Raw genomic sequence first — 6,693 nt, forward strand, 5'->3', positions numbered from 1 at the left:
GTCTCTTTTAAGTGAAAGCAAGAAGTTAATTAGAAGGATACGCCTTTTTATCAACCGCAACAAAAGTTTCATCCAAAACAACTGCCTGTAGAGAGTTGAAATACGGCACGGAGCAACTTTACAAGAATCTTTACTTCCGCTACGGCAGAGAAATCTAGCTTGAACTGTGCCTTGATCCAGATTTTGACGGCTGTATTCAGATCACATTGAGCGCACAGCCAGGGAAGACTGTGCCGAACACGTGCGGGGGGTGGTGAGACAGCTGCCGAATGGAAAATGGGCAGAAGTGGTTACAGGTCAGGGAGACGGTACCTGTCTTGATTACCCTCCGCAGCGTGCTCGAAGGATCAGAAGAGCTCCTTGTAAATGCAGCAAGGAGCAATCCCACTGGGATGCCCTTCAGAGTGTTCTGCAGCTCCTGGGAGGTATCCAAATGACCATCCAAAGTAAGGCGATGGATTGGATTCATAATACCTAGAACAATGGTTTATTCAACCTTTGCCCAACCTTCGTGGGCAGTAATGTGACTTTTCATGAGTCAAGGAGATGCAGAAAGCATTCAATTCTCCATGGGTTCATTCTGAGACCTTCCAGACCTGCTCTAATCCAGACAACTAGCCGTAGACAGGCAGCACACCAGCGTTACTTCATGAGCCGAGAGACTCTGAATCCCCAAAGCAAAGTTTTTCTTCTAGGTCCTCCACATCCTCCAACATTTTTGCTTACACTCGGGGAAGGTGTATTTAAAAACTGAAACTGTAGGTGCATATGGACTTCATGACAGTGTGCTTAACAGTTGGTAACCGACCAAGCTTACACTGGTGTTTGCGCTTTGGAAAATAGTGATCAGATAAAGTCACTAAAGTTCATCTCATGCACGATATGACAGGACGCTTTTATTCATGTCAAGCCCCAGTCTTCCTGCTTGTAATGCATGCCTGACTTGTCATACCAATGCACACCGACGGAACAGGGCTCACGTAGGTGCTTCCATCTATCCGTATGCCATATATTAAGGGAGTGAGATGTCTGATACATCTATAAAAAGAGAACATGCTGAAGTGCTGCAGAGAACAGTGAATGTGCCAGGGTCCACTAAAAGTATATGAAAAGTACCCTGTAGAGAGTACTCATACTTCCCATCACAGGTAATATTAAAATGGATAGCAGTGAAAGCAGACTGGTGCTGTAAAGCTCTCTAAAACGTGTAGGTGCCTTTGTTCCGCTGTCACAGCAATTGCACCTCTGGCTAATGGTCTGGTAAATTTTTTGGGTGGCTGATTTAGCTTCCACACCCGTGACACCCAGAAAGGAGACCATGGTGGTGACCGAGACAGGAAAAATAGGCTGTAGATTTCAGGCACAGCTCAGTCTGTTTCAGAAGTCGAGGGGAGAGTTTCCACGGACTTCGAAGGGTGTTGGCTCAGCACCCACCGCACTGCGAGAGCAGGTCCCTGTGCAGCCAGACCCAGCCTACAAGTACCAATATCTCCAAATCTAAAACTAGAAATCCCATCTCCAGCACCGAAGTATAGCTGTTTTATGAGGTCACATCCATCTTTGTGCAAACTGAGCAGCATTCATGGAAACTGAATACTTCTGAAAATGGGTACCTACCGCCTGTGGCAGCACGTACACAAGCAAGTTTGGAAACTTCAGCATAAGGCAGCAAAGACAAAGGAAAAAAGACATACAAGAATTCAAGGGGAAGAATGGGTGTGCTGAAAGGATCACCTTTTCTGTAGGCATTGCCATTCTGCTGGCATAGTCCACCTCACGTATACTAAATACTGCTCGTTTTCCAACCTTTGTGAGATATTTATCTGCCTTCTTAGAGCTGTGGGAATACTGTAAGAATACACTGTTTTGGTGGAGAAACACCACACATCTCTGAAGCTAAAAGTTAATATAATCTCAAAGACATCGGATTAAATGTTGCAGTGGAGCTTCATCATGTTCTTGTTTGGGTAGCTGAGTTAACTATTATGGCCTTGATCCATGAAATGCCTTCCCAAGCCAAAAAAGCAGCCCACTGACATCAGACTGTCTATGCACAGATCAGATTGCAAGACTGGAGCCCTGAAGTGGTCCTAAAACCAGGCCAGACGATGGTCTCACGTGAGACTTCTGACTCAGCCCAGTTGAAACCAATGGGGCCATTGGATGAAAAAAAAAAAATTATTCACAAATGAGAATGAGGAATTTCCAGTCTGACCTTTCACGTTCCACATGGTTTGTGTATACGCTTATCAAAAATGCAATGTAATTTTATATTTTATAGTTTGAATCATGTAGAATCAGCATAATTTATGCAGGATCCCACATGCCTGTTAAGTAGTCAGAATGCTTTTCATGAAGAGGAAGCGTATATAAAGACAGATCTGAGATATCTATATGTGTATGCGTGCAGCGAGCAGATCAAATTTACTGAGAATAACTTACTGGAAAGAAACTCTCTAGCTGTGACATTTTACACCAGTTTTCAGAACACAAGAGGACAATTTTTATACGTATCAATAATTAAGACGGTTTTTGAAATTCATTTCGTCCCTTTTCCTGTTTTTTTGGGTAAACACGAAATTACAGTTTGCTGCGATGACGGGGAAGCGTTACCCTGCGGTTTCTGAAAGGCCAGGCTCAGCGACGTAAAGCAACACGGGAGCTTGTAGACGAGTTATGTTTGGGAGCGTGCGGTGAGCCGAGTGTGTGCCGGGAATGCCGAAGCAGGAACTGGCTGGGGTTGCAGCAGAGAGACGTTATGTCGTGTTTGTGTTTGAGGTGAGCCCTCCCAGCCCTTCCATTGCCACGGCCGTGACTAAAACACCTCCTTCTTGAGGTGAAGGCACGGTGTGCCCGCTCCGCAGGTAGCTGCCAGCCTTTCAGCCAGCTGGTTTGCAAGTTGAGAGAGGTTTTTGCCCTGCTTCCAGAATGTTTTTGCAGGTTTTTGCCCTGCTTTCAGCATGTGGGCGAAAGATCATGCTCTGGCAAATTGAACTGGAATGAAAACCAAGTCTTTTCTCTGTGTTTATATTATAGCTTCCTCCTTATCTCTGCATATACCGCACAAGTGACAGCTCCCAGATCTGGGATAGCCCTCGTGTCGAAGTTTTGTTTCTCACAAGGGACATGCTTGCATGTTTTGTTCTTGTTTCTTGAGAAAGGATCTACTTATTGCCCATGTGTTTAAAGTGTGCATGTCCATATATTCAATATTTCATATATTGAATATCATATATTCAGGCAAGAGCCAATGTACATTCATTGACAAAACATAAATCCCACTCTACAGAGTCTATGGAAAACATCTGCAGATTTTAATTAAACTCGTGCATTGCGACCAGGGCTACAGCCAAAATCTTATAAAGAGTGGTGAAAAAGCAGCAGACAGAGGTGTAGAGCAGAGCTATAGCCTAACAAATTAAAACGTCCTAAAAGCCTATATACAAAGCACATGCATGAGCAATTGCATTAGTACAGCCCAAATTGCACACGATGAAGAAAGCTCTCAGGGTTTTTGAAGAACAACGTTTTCAATCCTTTGCCAACATGTTGTCTGCAAATATCTCTATTTATTTTACGTACCTGCTATTTGGCATGGGATGATCTGCACAAATTATGTTGGCAAGAAAAAAAATAAAGGAATCAAGCTCAAAAAGTAATACTGATCTCCAATTAATTTTTAAGATTTGCACCAAACAAAATGGCAAAGTAATGAAGCAAAGCACAATGTTTTAGCTTCAGTGCTAAAATATGGATGCATGTGAAGTGTACGTTGTTATTATTATAGGGAGTCTTGTGATCCTTCTCTGTGTTTCTCTTTGCAGCCATAAGATGAGGGGGTGATCACCAGTGGGAAATGAACAGTCACTGCAGTATCGGATTGGGCTGGAATCTGTCATACTTGGAAACCAGTGCGAATAGCGTGGTCCTACACCCAGAATAAGAAAGGAACGTTAAAGTTCTGATTGGGTAAAATGATCCCCAGATAAGAATAAAGCAAGACCACACAGTTCTTGACATGCATTTAAATGTATTTCGACATTTCACATAGCTTAAGGTTCTATGTCCTATTAAAAATTTGCCGGTTTGGTTTTGTTTGTTTAAAAAAAAAAAAGCTAAATTTTAAGAAAATAGCTGGATATTTGTGAATTGCTTAGGACTCTCCCTCAACATTCACTGATTTATTAGCAGTGATTAACAGTAAATCCAGTCTTACAAAGCCATGGTCCTCAGGAACTCAGTCCTTTGTATTGTACGGCCTTTGTTGTAAGTTGGGAGAAGGCACAGCCCTTTCCAGAATGCACCACACAAAAACAAGCCTTAGCGCAATTAATTTTAGGTCAATACATTAACTACCTTTTCACTGATACCAGATTTGAGCTAGGATAACATGTATTAGTACAGGAAGAGGTTGTAATTGTTTAATTTGGAAAAAATAATTATACTTGATTGAGATACAGTTCTTTCAAAAGAGGTTAATGATATATTCCCTTTTTCCCCCCCCTCCAAAGCGGCAAATTACAGAGTCGATTAATCGAAGCATAACTTAGGGTCACCTTGACACATACTTTTCTGTCAGCCTTGTTGATGTCAACAGATGCTACGGGTGCCTGCAGACCACCAGGTGATGCACAAGGCAGGTCATAGATAAGCATTTTACTCTAAATTCCCTATATGGTGTTGGCTGTTGGAGTGATAATTGTTCTTTGTGATCCTGTCACACAATAGACTTTCTAGTCAGGGCTAACCTTTCTTGTAAGGAAACCACAGTTTTAGCAACACTGGTTGACCACTTACCTCTTTATACGCCCTGTGTGGCCGTGTTGATTTGAGCCATTCTTGACCTCAGCTGCTTGAGACAAAGGACATGATGTCCAAATGAAGAAATTAGCAAATTTTGCTTGGAAAGCTTCCCCCACTTGCATCAAAGCAAAGTTTGCACTTGGCACCAACAGGGCCATAATTTCGCCTGGATTTGCCATTATTGACCTTTCCAGTGCTGTATGTTGATGCGCAGAAACAGTTAAAGTTATGTTTTCTCCTCAGAACGCGTGTGCATATGGAAAAACACAGTTTGGTCATTTCCTACATACATTTATTAACCTTTGACCACAAGTAAGGAACCTAAAAGAAGCTAGAAAGCATCCCAGCAAGTGTAGTATCTCTCCTCAGCCTCATCATAATATACCGAGCCCAGCCTAGTTTCTCGCCTTAGCATTCTTAGTACACCTAGTCCAGTCCTTTGGCAGAATTTCTAAGGATTTTCAGGAATACAGGATCAAGCTGTTCCCTGCAGCCTAAGGCCTTGTGCTGTCTCTCTCAGCTACTGTCATACATGAAATGATATCACAACCTTTTGAAACTTTTTCATGTCTTTTGGGAGATACGTAGGTACTTCCATAAAATGTTATAAAACTTACCTTTGTTTGACAGGGACGTTGTTTTATCCTGCTTATAGAAATATCTAGCTGTAAAAAATAAGCGGGACTCAACTCACTCACCTTTCACTGCCTAAAATTTAGTTTCTCTCATCTAGAAATATTTATTTCCCTACGTGAATATAAAAGGGCAGGAAACAAAGAGCAATACAGCAGAGTTGGTGTCTTGATTTCAGGTTGGGTACTCCACCAGCCCCTCTCTGCCTGAAAGAGATTTCCCCAGCTGGGCAGGATTAGCACAATGCATTGTAGGTGTCTCTCCTTTTCTCATTGCCATTTTGAAATGTTAATTTTTTTTCAAAGGTTTCAGGTGTAGAAGGCTTAGAATTAGAGAGCAGTTTGGGAGATACAAGACAAGGGATGATCTACCTTCTACAATGTGTCTCGCTTCATGAAGAGGATGGAGGGAAGAAGGGTCACCATGGACCACGGCTCCTCTTTGGCCTTACAGCCTTGTGCGAGAAAGAGAGATGAAATCTGGAATGTAGGTTCACATCCTAACAATTTGATCAGTATGGAAGAGTGGGCTAAGGACAACCCTTGCTTTATTCTCTCAGCATCTTTAGGACCTCTCTGGAAACCAAAGTGACCAAGATTCCTCTTGGTCTGTTTTTCGAGACCTGTTCATCCCAAACCATTCATGTCTGTTTGTGCAAATCAACAAAGCTGTTGCCACCACATAGGGACCACACGTAAATTATATTCTGTACTCCTGGCATCAAGGTTGAAAAAATATTTTCACTCTTTCTCAACCAAAAAAAAAGTAATCCATCATTCATTAAAAAGTACCTGCTACAAATTACTTAGTTATAGGTACCCTCCACAATATCTTTACTTGTGAATGTTTTAGAAGCAGAACCAGATTTTCAAAAAAGTCTAGGGGGATAAAAAATATATAAAGTAACCTAATTTTACAGTGTCTGGGGAAATCCTTAGCCCTGAGTTGATGCCTGTCTCTGCTCTGCCGCAACTCAGATCTGTACGTGTCTCCCTGAAGCTGACATCCAACCCTGTGTCTCCAAGAACGCGTAGCGCTGTCTTCCATGTTGACGCAGTTTTATAACTGACTCGGGGATTAGGACTGATCCGCTGATGTTTTGGGTGACTGACTGAACTATCAGTTTATGCAAAGCCTGGATGTATTCCCAAGCCGTCCCACCCTGCCTCGTTCCCTCTCACTTTCTGCCCCAGCTCACAAAAATATGGTCTCAGAGAAATCAAGCTGGTCTGGGACAAAGGTGGAAAAGTCACCCAG

At 42.5% G+C, this 6,693-nt stretch overlaps 1 long non-coding RNA gene across 1 annotated transcript in view; it reads right to left on the reverse strand.

Moving 5' to 3' along the window:
- Positions 1-3,294: 3,294 nt before the first annotated feature.
- Positions 3,295-6,693, reverse strand: part of LOC141735922 (uncharacterized) — a 14,357-nt gene continuing 10,958 nt past the window's right edge. Inside the window, exons 5-6 of the long non-coding RNA XR_012584862.1 lie at positions 4,798-4,849; positions 3,295-3,928 (exon numbers count right to left, since the gene is read on the reverse strand). This is a non-coding gene — a long non-coding RNA (uncharacterized LOC141735922). The remainder of the gene's footprint in view (positions 3,929-4,797; positions 4,850-6,693) is intronic.

Source organism: Larus michahellis, chromosome Z (genome assembly GCF_964199755.1).
Source record: "Larus michahellis chromosome Z, bLarMic1.1, whole genome shotgun sequence".
In the NCBI taxonomy this organism is placed as follows: Eukaryota; Metazoa; Chordata; class Aves; order Charadriiformes; family Laridae; genus Larus; species Larus michahellis.